The 20,893-nt window shown below is 47.7% G+C and overlaps 1 long non-coding RNA gene and 1 pseudogene across 1 annotated transcript; both read left to right on the top strand.

The window, feature by feature from the left end:
• Window positions 1-3,352: 3,352 nt before the first annotated feature.
• Window positions 3,353-5,309, top strand: LOC114689525 (annotated as a pseudogene).
• A 7,926-nt stretch (window positions 5,310-13,235) lies between these two features.
• On the top strand, window positions 13,236-20,770 carry LOC119088009. The gene is made up of 3 exons (XR_005091565.1): window positions 13,236-16,260; window positions 16,477-16,677; window positions 19,032-20,770. It is a non-coding gene; the product is annotated as an uncharacterized LOC119088009 (long non-coding RNA).
• The last annotated feature ends 123 nt before the right edge of the window (window positions 20,771-20,893 follow it).

Raw genomic sequence — 20,893 nt, 5'->3', positions numbered from 1 at the left:
GTATATATTGCATATGAATATATTGTCACATTAAATATATTAATTTTTAATACAGTACATTGATATTAAACCAACTAGCTGTTGGAAGAAAGAAAATAGAACCATAGCTGTTGGAAGCTCAGTTAAAGAGAACAACAACAAGAACAACAAAGGGTAGGGGCCCCCAACTGGATCAGGCCCCCTAAATGGGTGAGACAGTCATTTGGCTTGATCTGTTTGGGAGGCAGCTGTGCGTTGGTGCCAGGTCCTGGGCTCGTTGCATGAGTTGGCTATTTGAATCCTGGGACTTATGCAGGGACGCTTGGCTCGGTCTGGGAGGGGGGGACTGGACCTGCCCGGACTGAGTCTACCAGGTCGACCCCGGTCCTCGGGGGAGACCTTGATCTGGAGGAGGTGGGAATGGGGGGTGGGCTGGTGGGAGGGGAAGGGGGGCGAGAGGGGGAGAACAGGGGAATCTGTGGCTATTATGTTGAACTGAATGGTGTTGTAAAATAAATTTAAAAAAAATGAAAAAAAAAACCAAACAAAGAACAACAAAGGGTTTGCAGGAAGGAGGCCTCCCCTTCGTTGGGGTTGAGCACTCTGTTCAGGTCAGGTGGTACCTCAGGGAAGAGGTCCTCCATGCCCCTTCACAGACAGTGAACCTTCAGAAGGTCATTTATAAGTAACTTTCTGATGTTTCCCCAGTAAAAACAAAGGGCAGACACAGTTCATAAAACAAACAAATAAATAAAGCTCTGTCCTTCATTGCTCAAGCCAGGGCCACCCACGAGCAGACCGTTCTTGGGTAGTAGAATGTCTGAAGTCAGGTGCTCGTGGCAGTCGCAGGCCAAACGCTGGTAGACAGGCCATGGGGAAGGGCTCCTACTGGGCCCCAGAGAGTCTCAACTTCTCAGATGTTCCCTTTGGTGTGGAAGTTTGCCATTTCTTGGCTCCCATGATGAGTGCCCAGTAGAGGGCTCTGTATCCTCAGTCTGCAGTTTACCTCTTAGGGACAGTTATTCGGGCATGGGCAAGATGGGCAAGTTGCCTCTGGGAAGGAAGGATGGAACCTCATTTCAAAAGCATGACTTTTAGTCCTGCTTGAGCTCTACATTCTGCTGAAAGACAAGAAAGAAAAAGACACTGAGTCCAATTCTCCCTCTCCTTTGTTTGTGATTCTAAAACAACACAGCCTTTCACTTCAGCTAAGGAAGTTTGTTTCCTCTCCTTCACCTCTGTTGTAAAATGGTTTCTGTTTTTCTTCTTCAAAAAGACTGTGTGATCCTTGTTGTAGTAGGGAGTCTCTGTCCAAGTTGGGGAAAGGCCTGGTGGTTAGCTTGGCCTTTGGTGGTTAGTTTGGCCTTTGGTGGGTAGCTTGGCCTTTGGTAGGTAGTTTGGCCTTTGGTGCAGCAGGGTGGTCTCTGTTCTTCTGACTGGTTGTTGCCTGCATCTGAGCAGTGGAAGTCCATAGGGGCTAGGAGCAGGGCCCAGCAGTGGGATGGGCAATGAGGTGGGAGGGCGAGGGCAGTGGGTCTTTGGGAAGAAAAGCTGGGCATGGAGCAGTTCAGCTGGCAGGTGGGCCACTCACCTTTCCTTCTGACCTCTAAATCAGTGCTCCTTAGTTCCTTTTCTTGTGCGGCTTCACATGATGTTGAAAATGTGGGAAATGAAGACTTCCTTGCTTGTGGTCGTCACACATACCTTTTGAGGTTTTCACCAGTTCTGATGAGGTTGGCTGTCAGTTTCTTATAGACACTCTGTATCAAGCTGAGGAAGTTTAACTCCATTTCTAATATGCCACCAATGTTCATCGCAAGCAGTCATATGTGAATTTTCAGAGACATTTTCCTACATTTGTTATGACCATGTGGTTTTTCTTCTTTAGCCTATTGATAAAATAGATCATGTTAATTATTTCTATGAGTTGAACCAGTCTTTTGTACCAGAGATAAATCCTACTGGCTTGTGCTGTATAATTCTCTCCCTTTGTTACTGGATGATATTTGCTAATATTTGTTGAGTGTTTTGCATGTAGTTTCATAAGAAATATTTAAAGTCTGCATTTTTTCATTCTTGTGACAGTTTCATCTGATTTTGGCATTCGTTTTAGTTTCCAGAATGCATCATGGAGTAGTTCCTCTGCCCCAGGAACAAGAATCTGGCATGTGGATGCTAAGGGAACTAGGTATTTGGAGTCCAGTGTGGACATAGCCAGAACAAAGCTCTTGACCTGGCAGAGCCCTGTGCTAGAGGAAAAGAGGCAAGGCTGTTAGATAAAATATAGAATCCCTACGACATGGAAAAATTAGTTAAATAATGCATTTGTTTCTATAGTGTTGGGGTTGCTGGAGCCATAACTCAGGATTTGGACAAGTGTGCTTGTCCAAATCCTCCAGCCCTCAAACCATCCTTTTTTTTTTTTTTTTTTGGTTTTTCAAGACAGGGTTTCTCTGTGTAGCTTTGTGCCTTTCCTGGAACTCACTTGGTAGCCCAGGCTGGCCTCGAACTCACAGAGATCCGCCTGGCTCTGTCACCCGAGTGCTGGGATTAAAGGCGTGCGCCACCACTGCCCGGCTCAAACCATCCTTTAATATAGAGTGTTATATATATCATGCAACATTTGGGATATACTATGAAATTATTTTTATCTCAACTTTAAATTTATTGTGTGTTCTGAATTTTTGTGTGCTCCCCTCCCACCTTCCCACCCTCCCACACTGATCCTGGGTCCTTCTCTAAGTTCCAGGCTCAGTGGATCTGGGATGAAGCTGAATCCTGGGGGAATGTGTGGGACTCCCACAGCTGAGGGTATCTTTGAGCACACTTAGGGGACAGCTTGTTGGAGAAGACAAGATTCTTGGGCCTGGTCTAGCTTTCACAGTGGTCTAGCTTTCACAGTGTAGTAAAAGGAATCATGAAGCTGGGGAGGCCAGCCTTACTCAGTCCCATGGGAAAGTTGTCACTGGCCCATAGGAGCAAAGGCAGACCGAGAGAAGGCAGAGAGGTGGCTTTGCAGTGCCCTTGGGACCAGTCAGGCAGGTAACATGACTCCACTCTGACTCTATCTTCAGCTCACTGTGGAGAACAGCTGGTGTTGAAGGTGGTGAACAGCACAGCTCGAAATCAGTGTATGTAGGACTTGGTGGTGGGACAATGCTTTTTGTGGTATGGAAGTGGGTACCAAGCTGGAACTTATACATAACCCTGTATGTGAAGCTGGAGTGGGTTGTGTATCCAACAGAGTATGGTACCTAGCACTGGGTGTGGCTTTGTCAGCAAAGCCTGATTTTTAGCAGTTTAGTGGAGCAGAGGTACCGTGATGATGTACAATAGGGATGATGCCTAGCAGTATAAGTGGGGCAGGAGTGTAATGGCGGTATATGTGGGTATGGAGTGTCTGGCAGTGTCAGAACACAGTAGTGTGTGTGGAGTATTGCTGGGGCGGGGGGACTGTCAAGCAGCTCATGGTAAATAGTAACTAGTAGTGTATGCCAGTTGGCTATAGGGGTGGGTGTCCACTAAGGTCTTATACCTAGCATTGTATGTGGGATTCTCAGCAAGGCCTGATTCCAAAAAGTTAAATGTAGAGATGGCTGGAGATGACCCTCAGTACCTGAAAGAGAGCAGTGCATTTTGGAATCAGTGTGCTTATGGGCATCCAGCAGGGAGGAATACCAACCAGTGAGTGTATTTTGGGCTGCAGTAATGGGGGAAGGGAAGTCCAGCAGGGCCTGGTACCTAGCAGTGTATTTGGGGATTTAATGGCAGGAATCTAGCAATTCCTGATATATATAGCAATGTATGAGGTGGTTCAGAGAGATGTCATCCTGAATGAACTGCTGGGTACCAGGCCCTTTGGAAACCACATGGCTGCTACCCCACATACACTGCTATATCTCTATCGGGCCCTGCTGGACTCAGGATAGCTCATAGCCTGAGGCTGGGCAGGCACAGGGTTGTGTGTGTTTCCCTGGGATATTTTCCTAGTAGCACATTCTAACTTTGGGGACCATGGGAGCCTAGTGCCAGTGCCCACCTCTACCCTAGGCCTGTGGATTGCCAGGACCATCATGAATTTGCCAAGGTTTCTGTGTGACCCACACAGCAGCAGGTAGTCTTCCTTTGTGGTGAAGAAGCAGGATGCTTTAAACTTTGTCCATTCACAAATGTTTTCAACCAAGAAATTTTTCACATGACCCAAAATATATCTGTATTTGCAATGTAAGTATGCCAATCAAATATTTACTGCAAATAAACCATAAATTTGTCTTAAAACAATATTGTATACATACCACTTTACCATTATTAAAAATGAAAGCCATTTCACTCAAATGAGATGCATATGCTTACTCTTGTTTACACAAATGACCAAACCTTGGCTGAGTGGTTGACATGGAGGCTTGACACAGGTTTATAGGTGGTGGAGACAGGAGGCTGTGTCATCATTCTCTGCATCCTGCTGTGGCTCTATGAGTCTTTTTATTTTTTGAGTCTTTGAGTCTTCTTTTCTCTAGACCTTCCTCAGTACCAACTGCTGGTTCCTCACCTGCATTAACCAGCCCCGATTCAGAGATGTCTTGGGGCCAGTGAAGCTCTGAGGAGATGGCCCAGCTTGAAGCTAAGAAGCTTGTAGAGAGCCAACTTGAAACTGATACCCCGTGGAAAGAGGGAGGTTCAAAGGAAGAGACGCAGAAGTCCCAGGCTGAGTGGAAAGGGGAAAAGGGCCACTTTTCAGCTCCCGGAGATATGGACAAGTGTGAGCAGGCAGTGGCTGCTGAGCCCGAGGACTCCTTCGCTCTCCTGCCCAAGTGTAACTTTGTGTTGGTGAGTTTAAGTGCAAGCACTCCCATGAGGTCACTCTCTCCATGGCACTGCCATCTTTTGGTAGCCCTTTGATAAGGATGGCTGGTCCTTGTGGTACTCAGTACTGTCTCCTGAAGAGTTTTCCAGGCCTTCACAAGTTGCCACCTCATGGCTGGAGTGTTCCAGCAATTGGAGAAGCTGGGGAAGAATGCCTCTGCTGGTATTTTCCTCTCTGCCACCAGCAGCAGCAGCTCCATTTCTGGGGTGTGAGTCTCCCAAGGGTGAGAGGCCACCTTTCTGCTGAGTTCAGATTGGCATGTGGACTATGGATCATATACATGGCAAAGAGTGGAGCCTGGCTTCGAGGAACCCCAAGACTGGTTTGAGAGTCCTTTTCCCAGGATGGGGCTTCCCAAAATGTGGGCAAAGCCTTCAATCAAGGCAAGATCTTCAAGTGAATGTCTCTGGCAGGTGCAGGGCTGCCTACACTCACCCTTCAGAGAGATGGGGGCCATTAAACAGAAACTGATTATTGACAAAATATACACACATACATGTTTGCGTGTGTAAGTGTATACTAATTTAAAGTTATCCCACTTGGCATGATAGTGATCCTCCCAAGAGCCATAGATTAAAAAAGTCCTGGTGCCAGGGACATCGCCCTTTGTGGTGTTGGTTGGAGGAGTCCAAGAGACCCCCGAACAAGATGGGCTGTTGCTGTCGCCCCGGAAGGTGAGACCAGTACTCATGAACACACACGTATATAACAGTAAAGAGATCATGGGTTGGGAGGGGATATGGGAGGGTCTGAGGTGTAAGAGGGGAGGAGCATGAGTGATGTAGATCCAGCTCTTGTGTATGAAGTTCTCAAAAATATATAAAATCATTAAATTAGAAGAAACCAAAATCGAAGGTTGGGAATGATATTGAGGAAACATAGAACGTGCATAGGAAATATGAAGACTAGTTCAACAAGTGATGGAAATATTTTCCAAAAGCACAGGAGAAATTATGAATATTGGGAAAGTTGCTACAGCTGAGAAAGGAAAGAAATTGTGGGATTAAAACGACCCATCACAAAAGCAGTGCACAGAATGGAAAGAGGCAATGAGGAAAAGAAATTTTAATTTTAAGATATTTGGCACCAACTCCAAAGATGTTAAGCCATGACTATTCTATGATGCAACTTTACTAATGTGAGATGTTACGATCCATGGAAGCACAGGCGTTAAGGAAGAGAGGGGCTCTTAGGGAAAGGAGGGAAACACTAGACAGAGACGCAGGCTGAAGAGTATCAGTCTTGTTGAGCCTCGGGCCCAGCATGTGATCCTTAGTGAGCAGGAAACATTTATTGACTGAATAACTGATGGTCTTTTTTACTCAAGGAGGACTGGAAGCTGAGAGCAAACCCCAAATCTGACTTTCAAAAATAAGTTTGTGTTCTGAAAACGAAGTGCAGCGATGAGTTTCCTTGTGGACAGAAGGCCGTGGGTAGGTAGGCGCACCCTAGCTGGCACATCTCGGGGAAAACAAAGCACAGAGCACGCCCCTTTCTCCTTCCCTAACCCTGCAGCACAAGATTGCCCAACTGGGGTGTACTTAAGAGTCTCCTCGCTACAAAGGTCACATGACTTCAACATGACCAGTCTGGAGGGGCCTGGTTGGCTAGCCAGTCTGATTGGCTGAGTTCTGGACATGTGACCAATCAGGTTCTAGATCAGTCCTTAACAGTTGGTGTGAGGTGGTTGAGACAGTTGGTGACGGTTTGTGATAGTTAAGGACTCCAGTGGCAGAAACAGTGTGCTTAGGCCGTGTGTGACACCATGATTTCCAGAGAGGTGCGCCTCGTCTGCTCGTCCGACTCCCAGGTACATCCTGGTCTGCTGCTGTCTCCGGTTAGTAGTCTTGCTTTCTTGAGCCCTCCACCTTGCGGTTTATTTGTTCAAACCATTTTGGTTGGGTTTTATGCATTGACCTTTTTCCCACTGCCTGGCTGATGGAGAGCTCAGGGTTGCTTGAGTCCGGATTCTGAACCACTCAGCACTGTGCAGCGGTCTCTGGACTATGTGGTTGACTGTGACACCCAGCCCCCTGCCCAGCACACTGTGGACCATCCCAGAGAAGCAGACCCCTGCCTCTTTCATGTTCCTAGTGGTCCCCCTTTTATATTCAGGCTCCCCCACACCTCCACATTCTGACTACGAGAGGAAACAAGTCATATTTGTCTTTAGAGATTTGGCTTGTCGCATATACAACTATCATCTTTAGTTCCACCTATTTTCTGGAAAATGACAAAATGTCTTTTTTTTTTTAGTCCGTCTGCCTCTGCCTCCCAAGTGCTGGGATTAAAGACGTGCGCCACCGCTGCCTGGCTCAAAATGTCATTCTCAAGGCTAGGTGCCTTTTTGTCTTGTATCCTCTTTGTATACTTTGTGAATTTGTGTATTTCAAACTGACCTTACATTGAGTGAACTCATCTTGATCATGAACATGGCCTTTTAAATGTGTTGTTGAACTAGTGTGAAGTATCAACTACTCTCATTCACATCTATTACATAAAAATACTGGTGTATAATATTTAGTTTAATGGGTTTGTGTGTGTGTGTGTGCATGTGAAGGTCAGAGGATATGTTGTGGGGTCAGTTCTCTCCTTCCACCATGTGGGGTCTAGGAATGAAACTCAGGTCTGGCAGTGAGCAGCTATACCCACTGAGGTGGCCTGCTTCCCTGTGTCTAGTTTTGGTTCCAGGGCTTTGTAGAACATGTTGGGAAGTGTTCCTTCCTTTCTATTTTATGGAATCGTTTGAGGAACATTAGTGTTAATTCCTCTTTAAATGTCTGGTAGAATTCATCCACGAATATGTCTGGCTTTGGGCTTTTTTGTTGCTATTTTTCATTAATCTTTCAAGTTTATTGCTTGTTATTGATCTATTCAGGCATTTTATATGCACTTAGAAATTGTCTGTTTCTCCCCGTTTTACCATTTATTGCTGTGTAGGTTTTCTAAATTGGTCCTAATGATTCTTAGAACCTTGACATACCATAATAACGCTACACCATCACCTTCGAATGTCTCTGGTTTTGCTCTGTATCTTCTCGTTTGATTAGTTTTGGTAATGTTTTGTCAGTTTCATTCATCCTTTCGGATAGCCAAGCCTTCCTTCTTTTGCATTGCTCTTTATGGCCTGTTTCATGAGGGTCAGCTCTCATCTTCAGCACGTTTTATCAGCTACTGCTTTGGAGTTTAGTTTGTTCTTATTTTTCTGTGGCCCTGATGTGCACTGTGAGGTCATCTCGCATCGCTCACTTTTTCATGTAGGGACTGAAAGCTATAAACCCTCCTCCTAGCCCTGCTTCTCACTGTTTTTAATCTGGTTTTGTCGGTTGATGTTAGGATAGAAATTCTCAAGCAACTTTCGGGAAAAAGGAGAGGGGGGTGAAGATGTAACTGGAGCTGGAGGCCAGCTCCTCTGAAGAGGTGACGCTATGGACCATCACAGCATCCTCAGGACCCTCAGCAATGACAGCTTTACAGAGGTGTGCCACCTCCACACAGAGGTCCAGGCTGCTGTCAGGATCCTGGAAAGGGGTGAGAAAAATGACTCCGACAGTGGGACTGAAATGAACACCATTAAGGTGCTGGACCACCCAAACATCACCAGAACCAAAGAGCACATCTGTATAGCGATGGACCATGCTGCTGGGGGAGATCTGGGGAGCCGTGTGAGAAGGTGGGCTGTCTGCAGGAGGAGATGGTGTGTACAGTGAAGTACTGCCAGGAGAACAGCGTTGCACACAGGATATCAACACACACAGAGTTGCAACAAGGAGACAACATCCTGATGGACGGCAAAGGAAGCGTCGAACTGTGTGACTTTGACCTAGCCATCAAAGTCACCCCTGGGCAGGAGTTCCAAGGTGATGGTATAGAGTGTGGTGTGGTGAGGCCTGATATCCAATGCGTTATGTGTGACAGAGAGGAGCCATCTAGCTGGATCTGATCATAGCACTGTATTGGCAGGCACAGTGGGATGGGGTGAGCAGCAGGGCCTGATACCTAGAAATTTGTATGTGCTGTGCATGCAACCCCCCTCCCATTAACAGTATACATACAATGTTAGTTAGCTTAAGGATATATAGGACACTCCTTAAGAACATGGAGGACACTTACTATATAGATTTCTAGATATAAGGCCTGGGTAGACAGCATCTCTTTTGCTGTCCCATACACATATGTCCCATATGCTAGGTACCAGACCCTGCTAGACAACTTCTAACCCCTCTAACCTGAGATACAGTGATAGACCCTGCTGGACATTCCTCTCCATGACCCACATAACCTGCTAGCTTACTGCTGGACACCTCCTGCTCTGACGTAGGCCACCAGGTATATGCACTGCTGGACACCACTGCCATGCCACCTCACTTGCACTGTTAGGTGCCAGACCCTGCTGAACAACCTCCCACTACCTCAAATCCATTCCTAAGTATTGGGCCAGTCATGACTTCCCACGAAACCCCACAATAACAGCTACGTATTGTACGTATTGTCCAGCCATGCTGGACAAGCCCCCAGTATACACATCACATGTATTTCTGGGTATTGGGTCCTAAATGGCCCCTAACAAAACCCTATGTTGACTGCTCAGTATCGGGCCATGTTGGATACTCCCCTGCGCTGTACCCGCAGCACATTGCTCCTTACTGAGCCCTGCCTGACAGCCTCACACCAAGGACACCGACATGTACTGCTAGCTGTCAGGACCCTCTTGGATATCAGCCCTCCTCACCGATCGACTGTGATGTTAGTTTCCAGGCCTTGCTGGACACTCCTTTACCTGTCACCCACTGTACATTATGATGTGTTAGGCCCTGCTGGACACCCCATGACACCAACCTGTATATACTTGTGGGACATCACACTTGCCGGACATCCCCTCACTCAGTCCCACTTAGCGTACAAAACTAGATGAAGTTCCTATAGCACACACCTGCACCTTGCAGCTGCCTCACATACACTGCTGTGGATGAGGCCCTGGGGACACACCCAGCTGTCCCCCCAACACTGTTATGTAAGGCGCTCATGGGAATACTTGATGGACACCCCTTCATCTCTATCATCTAACATATTTTTATTGGGTATTGGCTCCTGTTGGAACATCTACATCCTCTACTGCTCTCCAGGGGTATAGTGTTATCAGGCCTGCTGGACACCACTGCCTCTGTGACCACACGCCCACTTCTAGGTATCAGGCTCCATTTATTTCCCACCCATTATAAATGTTAGACATCAGAATACGTGGGAAGCTTCTCCTGCCGCACCTCACAAAGCTGCTGGGTATCGGCCCTGCAGTTCACCCTTTCTCTGCTGACGCCCCGCCTAACTGCGAAGCTTCAGCTGCTGCTTTCCTCCCCCACCCTCAAAGAGTGCTGTGTATCAGGCCGTGGTGGACATTAGAGCCACTGCCACCGCCGCAGCGGCATATAGAGTGCTGGGTATCTGACGCCATCCCATGACATGCTGGGTTCAGACCAGGACAGACAGACACCTCCCTCCTGTGTGCACGGCTGGCCAGCATACACAGCTACGTTTTCAGGCCCTGTTAGACATCCGCTGCCACACAAAGGCTGTGTATCAGATACTGTTGCCATGCCTGTGCAGGCTGCAGCCATGCATACAGTGCTAGGCTCAGACTTTGCCTGGCATCTCACGATTCTGCTGCCCACATACGCTAGTAGGCAGCGGCAGGGGTGTTCGGGACAACTGGAAGTTACAAGTGCTTTGGGGCAGCAATTCAGGTGTAGGAAGAGGGGCTTGTTGAGCAGGGCCTGACATAATATATGAATCTGGACTGGAGGGTTCCAAAGGATTTGAGACATGGTAGCACATACAGGGCTAAGGGGCTGTGGGGCAGGTGTCCAGCAAAGCCTGAAGCCACACAGTATGTTTCAGGCTTTAGTGGCTGGGGAAGGGGTATCCAGGAGGGCCCAATACCTAGTAGTGCATGGGTGGCTTTGGTAGCAGGACGGTTTGGTATTTAGTAAGGCCTGTGGTGTGGTAAGCACCAGATACCAAGTTGTTTCTTTGTAGCGACAACAGGGAGATGTCCAGCAGTGTCTTAAGAATAGTGTATGTTGGGTGGCAGCAGTTGGGAGCTGTCTAGGTCCAGCAGGACCTGACACACAGTAGTGTATGTGGGATGCCAGGGAGTGTCCAGGAGGGCTTGATACATAACAGTGTATGTAGGGTGCCAGGGGATATCCAGCAGGGGCTCATGTGTTAACAGTACCTGGAACAGTGGTGGTGGTAGTTGGTATTATCAGGCAGGACCTGACTGTGTGTGGTGTTTGAAGTGGTAGGGCAGAGGGTGTGCTTCAGGGCCTTATACCTGGCAGTGAATGTGAGCCTAGGGTGGTGGCGGTATATTTTGAACTACAGTATATTTTAGATTGTGGCAGAGAATGTGTGGTGATTGGTTAGGTGTTCAGCAAGGTCTGAGACCAATCAGAGCATCTGGGGCTTGAAAAGCAGGGGAAGGGGAATGTAGCAAGGCCTGATAAATAGTGGCATTTATCTATTTTTTGAGAGTATGGGCCAGCAGGGCCTGATCTCTAGAAGTTTATATGAGCTGGACACCTACCCCAGCAAAGCTGCTCCGTGTGCCCCTCTTCTGCAATCCCACATATACTAGGTGCTGTGCCCTGCTGCCTACCACCCTGCTTCCCAACTAACACTGCTCACTATCAGCCCCTCTGGACAACCTCCCACCCCGTCACACCTGTCACTGTGCACAAACTGCTAGGCCCTGCTGAGCACAGCTGCACACACAATTTGGTTCAGCCCCAGACCCCGCTGTGTCCTACGTACACTGCCAGGTGTCAGGTCCTGCTGGGTGGCCCAGCCCCTACAGCCCAAACCCCCTCCCCCTGCTAGGTGCAAGACCGTTGAATCGCCCCCTGCACATTACAGATGCTAGGTGCCAGGTGCCAGGCCCTGTGGGACATGCCCCTGCCCTACCCTCTGCACTACTATGTATCACAGTCGGGGGTACATTCCTCCTCTAGCATCTCGCACACACGGGGAAGCACCAGTCCTGATGGACAGCTCCCCTATCCACCCCTGATTCAACTAGGGAAGCTGCACAGACAGTGTTCTGTATCCGGTCCCAGCTGGACACCCTCCATCCAATATGGAGTTCTAGGCATCTGGTAATGCCAGTCCCCGGCCCCACCACAGTGCTACAACCTATGTTGCTATTTATTAGTACCTGCTGGACAGCCCATATCTCTGCTGCTTGTAGGTACTGGTCCTGTTGACACCCCGGGCTCCACATACACTGCTACGTGTCAGACTTAGGCCTTACCTGACACCCCACATGCACGGCTTGGTTTTAGACCTTCCTGCTGGCCCACCCTCGGTCAAATTCTCTCTCTCTCTCTCTCTCTCTCTCTCTCTCTCTCTCTCTCTCTCTCTCTCTCTCTGAGACAGGGTTTCTCTGTGTAGTTTTGGTGCCTGTCCTGGATCTTGCTCTGTAGACCAGGCTGGCCTCGAACTCACAGAGTGAGTTCCCAAGTGCTGGGATTAAAAGTGTGTGCCACCACCACCCGGCCCAAATCTCTTCTAGATGTCAGGCACTGCTGTATCGGCCCCACATCCCCATATATACAGGTGTCAGGCACTGTAGCTGCACCTGCAGCTTGGCCCCTGAGCAGTGGTGTTGGAAACCCCACCCTGTCAGTCAGTATCTTTGCATGTATTTTGTGAGGCAGCAAGCCTGGTAGATGCCACCTTGAGCCCTCTCCCTTGGGCCACAGACTGTGCTGGACATCAGACTCTGGACAAGCCACCCTGTTTCTGCAAAACTAAAACAAAAAGCCAAACAGACTGTTTAGGTCAGGCTGTACAATACTCTGTCCACACCCCATCTGTAGGTAACCAGCCTTTCTGAGCAGCCCAGCATTACCCTGTTACATATAAGGAACTGATGGTGCCCTGTCCCTAGGCTGCCACCTCACCTAACTACTTGTTAGAGCCCACTGGTCATGCTTAGCCCCAGCCACTCACCATGTGGTCAGCTCCCCCTTCCTGATGCCACTACTGTCAGAAGTCAGTGGATGTGGGGCTTGGGCTGTTGGGACACAGTGTCAAGCAGGGTCTTATACTAATGTATTCACTGGTGTGGAAGCAGGTGTTGACTTGGAACTGATACGTAGTATAAGAAAAGCAGCTGTATATGTCCTGAAGTCTGTGGTACCTAGCACCGTATGTGGGGTGTCTGTCGGGGATGGGGTGTTCAGCAGGACCTGACTCCCAGTGGTTCTCAACCCTCCTAATGCTGTGACCTTTAATACAACAGTTCCTCATGTTGTGGTGACCCTCAAACATGCAATTATTTTGTTGCTACTTCCAAACTTTAATTTTGCTACTGTCATGAACATAGTGTAAATATCTGATATACAAGATATCTAATATGTGACCCCCAAAGGGGATCAGGTTGAGAACCACTGGTTTAGTGGATCAGAGGTCTATAGGAGGGCTGATACCTACAAGGGTATGTGGGGCTATGGTGACCAGCAGGGCCCAGACCCAGTAACATCTGGAGTATTTCCAGGGGAAGCATGTCCAGCAGTGCCCAGTAATTAACAGTATGTCTAATGGCTGTGGGGTAGAAGGATGTCTCATGGACTCTGGTAACTAGCATTGTCCATGGGGTAGTGGCACTGGGCAGGGGTGTCATCTTGCAAGGTCTCATGCCTTGGAGTTTATATGAGCAGCATCAGGAGATGTCCAGCATGGCCTGAAAACGGTGTATGTTGGCCAGCAGTGGGGGTGAGTAGGGCGTCTCATGGGCCTGAACCCTAGCAGCACAAGTAGGGCATCGGGGAGTGTTCAGAAGGTCCCGATACCAAGCTGTCTACGTACAGTGTCAGCACAGTGTCCACCAGGTCAAGCTGTGTGGCAGTGTGTATGCGATATGCAGTAGGGTCTGATGCCTGGCACTGTGTGGCGTGGCGTGGCGTCCTTAGGGAAGGGGTGTCTAGGAGGGCCTAAAAGTTAAGTGGGAAGGTGGCTTTGGGTGGCCATTCTTGCCTGAAAAACAGCAACGTGTGTGTGTGTGGGGGCATCCAGGAAGGAGTGATACCAAGCAGTGTGTTTGGAGCCGTGGCAGTGGGGGAAGGGAAGTCCAGCAGGACCTGTTATCTGGTAGCTGTGTGGACTAGTGGAGGGGATGCCCTACAGGGCTTCAGACCTCAGTGTTCATGCTGTGGATGGCGGCGGATGTCCAGAAGGATCTGAATATAGCAGTGTATGTGGAGCTTTGTCAGGATGTCTAGTGGGGCCTGATAACTACCTGTGTTTTTCAGATGGTGGCAGGGAGGGTGTGTTGTCAGTCACCAGTGTAGTAAGTGGTGTAGCCACTCTTGTGTGCTGTCCAGTGGGATGCTAGAATGGGCGTGTCCTACACTGCCTGAAAGTCACCATTGTATATAGGGCAGCAGCATGGGCGAGTGGGGGTCTAGGCATTGGGCCTTACTGGGCAAACCCCTTCACTAATACCCCACATGCACGGGAAGGTATCAACTACTGCTGCATCCCTGGGCACAAAAACCTTCCAGGAATCAGGCTCTGCTGGCCCCTACCCCACATAAACTGGTGGATAGCAGGGCCCTACTGGACACCACTCTGCAGCCCTACATACACTGTTATGAAACAGATACTACTGGAACTCTACCCACACTTGATGTATTGGACTAATACCAGACCATCCTGGCCACATTCCCTCTCTGTCCTCCTCACCCATAAACAGTTGCTGTGTTTCAGACTCTGCTGATAAGCCTACTGTGCTTTGCCCCACATACAGTGCTAGTGTCACACCCTACTAGACACATCACATCCACGGCTATGAGTTAGGCCCTGCTGGACACCTGACTCACACTCTAGGTACATTGCTGAGGTTTAGTCCTGTTGACACTTGACTCCCAGACTTAGGAGACGCCGAGGAATCAGGTCATTCCTCTTGCTGCCACTGTGCTATGTGTGAAAGCAGGTTCTACTGGACCTTCCCGCCACATACAGTGTTCAGGGACAGGTCTGTGGGGTGCATGTTCTCCCCTTTCCCAGTCATTGCCATCTGCGTACGCGACTAGGTTTTAAGCCATGCTGGACACTCTCCTGATGTTCCCCCATATACACTGCTTTAGCCAGCTGCCCAAGTCTTCCCATTTACACTAGACATCAGACCCTATTTGACATTCTCCATCTCGGTAGCCAACTCACACCCACTGCCGGGTATCAGACCCTACAGTGCACCCTCCCATTCTACAGCCAACTTACATACACTTGTAGTATCCAGCTGGACTCCCCTGTCATTGCCGCATATAGCTGTCTAAGAATTAGGCCCTGCTGGACAACCCACCCCAGACCACCAGTGTACACTGCTATGTTGCAGGACTTGGTAACACCCTCTGATGATCCTTTGCCTTCTTCCCTCAAAGCCCATTCCCGTAGTGTGGTGGGCCAGCAGCTGTTGGGTGGCATCTAACAGAGATATCTAGCAGTAGGTGTGCTAGCTAGCAGTGTGTTGAGGTGGCAGCAGCATCTGTCCTGGTGGTCCTCATATCTAATGGCTCATGTGGCACAGGTGGGAAGAGGGTGTCTTCCAGACATGTCTGGTGGGCAGTGGCAGGGGGCAGGGTGTCCATGTATGTGCTTGTGCTCTTGATACTTTCCCATGCTTTCTGCTCAGAAAGAAGGCAAACTTGCTGTCAGACACATTGAACACACGTGGAACATGGTGGGGCTGGCTGATGTATTTTACAATCTCCTAAGGACTTTAGGTTGCACAGGACAAATGCAGAGTTTGCTTTCCTGGCCTTCTCAGTATAAAGGTAAACAATTCCGTGAAGAAATAGAGGGAGCCACAGTTGCTGGACTTTGCACACATTGATCAATCCTTCAGAACTGCTCATACTCAGATTCCCAGGGAGAGCTTGGCCACCTCTCTTTGGCCTGTCCCATGTGGGTAATGGCTTTTCCTGGTCCAGAATGCATTTCCAACAAGGGGTAGGGGATGCTGTTGCTATTGCTCAGGGCTACTCAGTACTAAGTCACTCACTGTGTCTCTTTCCTGTGTCTTTCTCCTTTCAAGTGGAGAAAGAGAAAGACCTGTCTCTGTGGTTGTTGAACCACGAGGAGCAGAGATCAGCCTGGCATGGACTGAGAGCCAGAGGAAGGAGCCGAGCCAGAGCTCCATTGGGCTGTGTGCCTGTACACCCCTCAGATACTGAAGACACTCTGGGCACAAGTTTCTGTACCCTTCCTCCAGCTGCTGGACTTTAGCTACTTGCCTCCTGCTCCTTCAGCTTCCTGCAGCACTTGCTCTGATGCTCTGGTCAAGCTGGTTAAGCATGGCACCATCATCCTGGCTCCTGACTTGTATTTGCACCATGTTCTGGAATCTTGACCACTACCAGGTAAGCCACCTATGAGAAATGGGACCCTTTGGCTCCATTTGCATTTTTATAAGACTAAAAGGTCTTGTCCTCTCTTCCCTGGCAGATGCACCAACAAACTTCCTAAATAGGCTAAGAATATGTTTCAGCTGAATCTTGAGATGTGAACATACATTTGTGCCTGTCCTCTGGATTGAATCACCTGAGGAAGGGCTGTTTTTCTGTTCTCCTTCCCAGGACACTTAATATGAGTATGAGGAACTTGGGACATCCATCTCTCCTGCAGGACTTTCACTGCTCTGCTGGAGCCACAGCCAGTTTAGGCCCTGCAGGTGATGATACAGATGCAGGACAGTAGAGGACAGCATGACTGATACCTGTTCTGTGGAGCTATGCTGACAGTTTAGAACACTGGCAGCATCAATGACTCTCGTGGCGGTGAGTGAAAGACAAAATAATCATGGATGAGTGTTGGGGAACATTATTTTAAGGTGTGTTACTTTGGTTTATGTTGAATTTGTTTAAATCTGTGAAGCTGTGACACTTTGCCTGTCTAAAACACCTGATGGTCTTATAAAGAACTGAATGGCCAATAGCAAGGCAGGAGAAAGGATAGGCAGGTCTGGCAGGCAGAGAGAATATATAGAAGGAGAAATCTGGGAGGAAAGAAGTATTCAGAGAAGGAGGAGGACTCCAGGGGCCAGCCACCCAGCTATACAGTAGGTCACGGAGTAAGAGAAAGATTTACAGAAGTAAGAGAATGGGAAAAGCCCAGAGGCAAAAGACAGATGGGTTAATTTAAGAAAAGTTGGCTAGAAACAAGCCAAGCTAAGGCTGGGCATTCATAATTAAGAATAAACCTTTGTGAGTGATTTATTTGTGAGCTGGGTGATGGGCCTCCTAAAAGAGGAAAAACAACAGCAGATGAAACAAAAGAGAAGAGAAAGGTTTATTACCTGAAGGAGGTGAGAAGATCAAGGGTATCAAATTTGGAAGGCCATGCCTTCCTTCAACAAATAAAGCATGGAGGCTCTACTTGGGGAGCCTATACATATGGGTAGACATGTGGGTCCATTCCTGAGCATGCTCTATGGAGGAAGACCCTAGTATCCTGAGTATTCTCAGTATAGAAGTTCACTACATTCCTAAGCATGCTTAAGGAAGAGTTTAATACATTCCTGGGCATGCTTAGTTTAAATTCATACTGTACCCACTTTAAAAACCTGAATAACAGACAGAAATGCCCTTGGCAATGCTCAACTTTCTGTAATGTGTTGATGCTAAAACTAGTGGGAAGGATGTTCTAAAGGTGTCTGCCCCAGAAGGTGCCTGCCTCACAATGTGGCTAAGAATGCCACAGTGGAAACTGAGACATGTTGCCAGACCTTGGGCACAAGGTACACGTGGAACTGTTTGAAATTGGAAGCCATTTCTTCTAGACTTCATGTTCAAATACTGCTGGGAAGCTGTGTCCACTTCACTCAGTGCAAGCAGGAGCCATTTCATGAAAAGGATGTAGAATAACATAATTTCTTCCCCTCTGGCCTTCATGTCTAATCTCCTTCCTCTAAACCAGTGATTCTCAACCTTCCTAATGCCGTGACCCTTTAATACAGCTCCTCATGCTGTGGTGACCCCCAACCATAAAATCACTTTCATTGCTACCTCATAACTGTAATTTTGCTACTGTTATGAATCTTTTTTTTTTTAAACTTTTTTTTTTTTTTTTTTTTTTTGTTTTTTGTTTTTCGAGACAGGGTTTCTCTGTGTAGCTTTGCGCCTTTCCTGGAACTCACGTGGTAGCCCAGGCTGGCCTCGAACTCACAAAGATCCGCCTGCCTCTGCCTCCCGAGTGCTGGGATTAAAGGCGTGCGCCACCACCGCCCGGCACTGTTATGAATCTTAATGTAAATATCTGATATATGACTCCCAAAGGGGTCACAACCCACAGGTTGAGAACCTTGCTTTGCAATGTCCCTGTTCATCTCTGGTCTCATCTTGTGAGACGAGGGCCTGGTGTCCAGTGGAGATGTACAGCTCACAGCCATAAGGCTCAAGATGGAGCCTCCATCCTCTTTGATGAACCAGTTACACTGCTGAAATGTGATGGTGCAAGGTTATTCCCAGGTCCACTTCCTCCTTTCCCCGAATGGAGCCTCTAGGCTTGAGGTGGACAGAAGGTGCACTCCAGATTTTTGTTAGTGTAAGACACTGTTCTTGTGTTAGGCAGGAGGCTAGTTCCTGGAGGCAGTGACAAGGCCCCCAAATAGGACCTAAAGAGTAATAATTAGGATGTAAAGGTGAAGGTATCAGTCCATGGATGGTCAAGATAGAAAGACAATGCAGTGTTAGATTCCGGATGGGTCAGCTCATGTCCAAGCATGGTGCAAAGATGGTGGTGGACTGTGAAACAGGACCCATGGGATAATAGGTGGTACTGGTTGTCTGGCTGGGACAGCTTTAATGTCCTTCAGGTACTTCCTGGCCAGGGGAGCATATTCAGAATACTGCTACCCTTTCCTCTAATAAACTTTCCAACTATGGATGTATTTAGACCCCTATGCCCTTATGCATGTTCTTGCACTATATATAATATACATAGTTATATTCATGGTAAATTGGGCCTTCAAGAGAAGCACACCTCTGCCCTTCACGTGCCCACTCAGATGGAGGTACAGGAAAAGGTGACAGGCCCACTTTTTTTGAAAAATAGGGCATTCTGTTTTCCTTGCTTGCTCAAATTCTGGACGCTTGCTCTTATACTGTGTCTCATCTGTGCTCTTCTCTTTCAGGGGCACAGGAATCCACACCACCGCTGGCTGGAGAGCAGACATACCTGGAGCCCTCCCCATAACACCTGTGCACTCTGTCTAGCAGGCCTCAGACTCTAGTCTTTGCTCTTGGGAGGGAGGAGGGAGCCAGCATCCCCTTTTCTCTCTTCATTTGTGATTCAGCAGAGGCAAAGAGGAGACTGAGAGGCAGGGGCTGGCCTGGCCTGAGTGTCGTGCCACAGCTGGGACCTGGCAAATGACGTTCCACTGACTAGGTTGTTGGCTAGTCATTGGCGAAGGCCAATAGGTAGAGTAGAAGTAAAGTGTGTGAGTCGGGTGCGTGTTGGGAACATAATGTTAATAGTAATGTCATTTTCTATAACATGTAAGACTTTATTAATTCTAGTCACTTTATTTACTTTTTTTTTTTTGATGAGCTTTCTGGGGTTTTCAACACACAGGTTCATGTCCTCTGTGAATGTAACTTCTACTTGCAATCCCACTGGGATGAGCAACCAACCAACCTCCCTCCCTCCCTCCCTTCCCCTTCCTTCCCCCCTCCCTCCACTGCACTCACCCTCCTCTTTCTTCTCCTCTCCTTGCATCTCCTACCTTCCTCTCCTGGACCAGAGACCACAGTTTTAATCCTCCCCCTTATCTCAGCATGATGCTAAATGCTGACATTCCCAACACCGGGGAAACTGAGGCTCCAGAACCCTGACATTCAAGGCCAACCTGGGCTACCATAACGAAAGAACCCCTTCTCAAAAACGTGTTCTTTCATTAAGGCTATCGTCTGCCCTCTAAACTACAAGGTCTAGGTCGTTCATATTTAGCACACTTCCTGATGTTGTTAGCCTTGAGCAGTTTTCTTTTGGACATTTTGTTTCAGCCCCCCTCTCCACTTTTATTTCTCAACAGCTTCCTTTAGTACTATATAGCTGTTTTATTGTGTTATATTGATTATTTTGCTAATTTTGTGACTATGGTTACTAGATACTCTAATGATGCACCCAAACTTAGTTCACATTAATAGTAACCTAGCTTTGATAAAATAGAGAAACTGCTTTAACACAGCTGTTAGCTTTCCCTCGTCTGTGCCATAATGGCCATTTTTATTACATCTCTATGATGGAAACCCATCAACACATTGTTTTAATACTTCGTATGACACCAGGTCATTTTGGGTGTGTTAATGTCTATGCAGACTTTATTACCTCTGTACTTGCCATTTATCGGTTTCAAATTAATTTACCATCTGGTACCATTTCCTTCCACACTTGAAAGACTTTCTTTAGTCCTTATTATGAGGTGGGCTTGCTAGCCATAAACTTTTTATCTGAGAATGCGTTTATGTTCACTTCATGACTGAAGGGGAATTTGGCTGTTTATAGAATTCTTCTTTTAGTAAATTTTAGTTAACACAGTTTCCTAGTTTTCATCTGCAGAATTTCTTCTTGGTTCGTCTTAGAGTTCCTTTTACTTTTCTGGCCCCCATGTTACTATTATCACACTATCACTGTGTGGTAATTGTACTACTTGCATCCTATTACTGTGTAGCAATTTGACTGTGGTTAGATGTTCTTCACCAAAATGACTATTATTTCTGACACCAAGTCACATCCCTCCTCTGCCCTCAGTGCTAGATTACAGGTATGTGTGGCTATTTCAGGCTTTTTACATGGGTGGTGGGGATCCAAACTAAGCATGCACATTGGGTTCTCTTATCCAGTGAGCCGTCTCCTCGGCCTTCAAAAATACTTTTTTTTTTTTTTTTTTTTTTTTTTGAAACAAGGTCTCACTGTGTAGACCCAACTAGTCTGGAACTCACTGTGTAGACCAGACTAACCTGAAATTCACAGAGGTCTGCCTGCCTCTGAGTG

This window comes from Peromyscus leucopus, chromosome 5, assembly GCF_004664715.2.
Source record: "Peromyscus leucopus breed LL Stock chromosome 5, UCI_PerLeu_2.1, whole genome shotgun sequence".
In the NCBI taxonomy this organism is placed as follows: domain Eukaryota; kingdom Metazoa; phylum Chordata; class Mammalia; order Rodentia; family Cricetidae; genus Peromyscus; species Peromyscus leucopus.
Note: the sequence above shows the minus strand (reverse complement) of the source record. Positions and strands in the feature narration are given on the sequence as shown.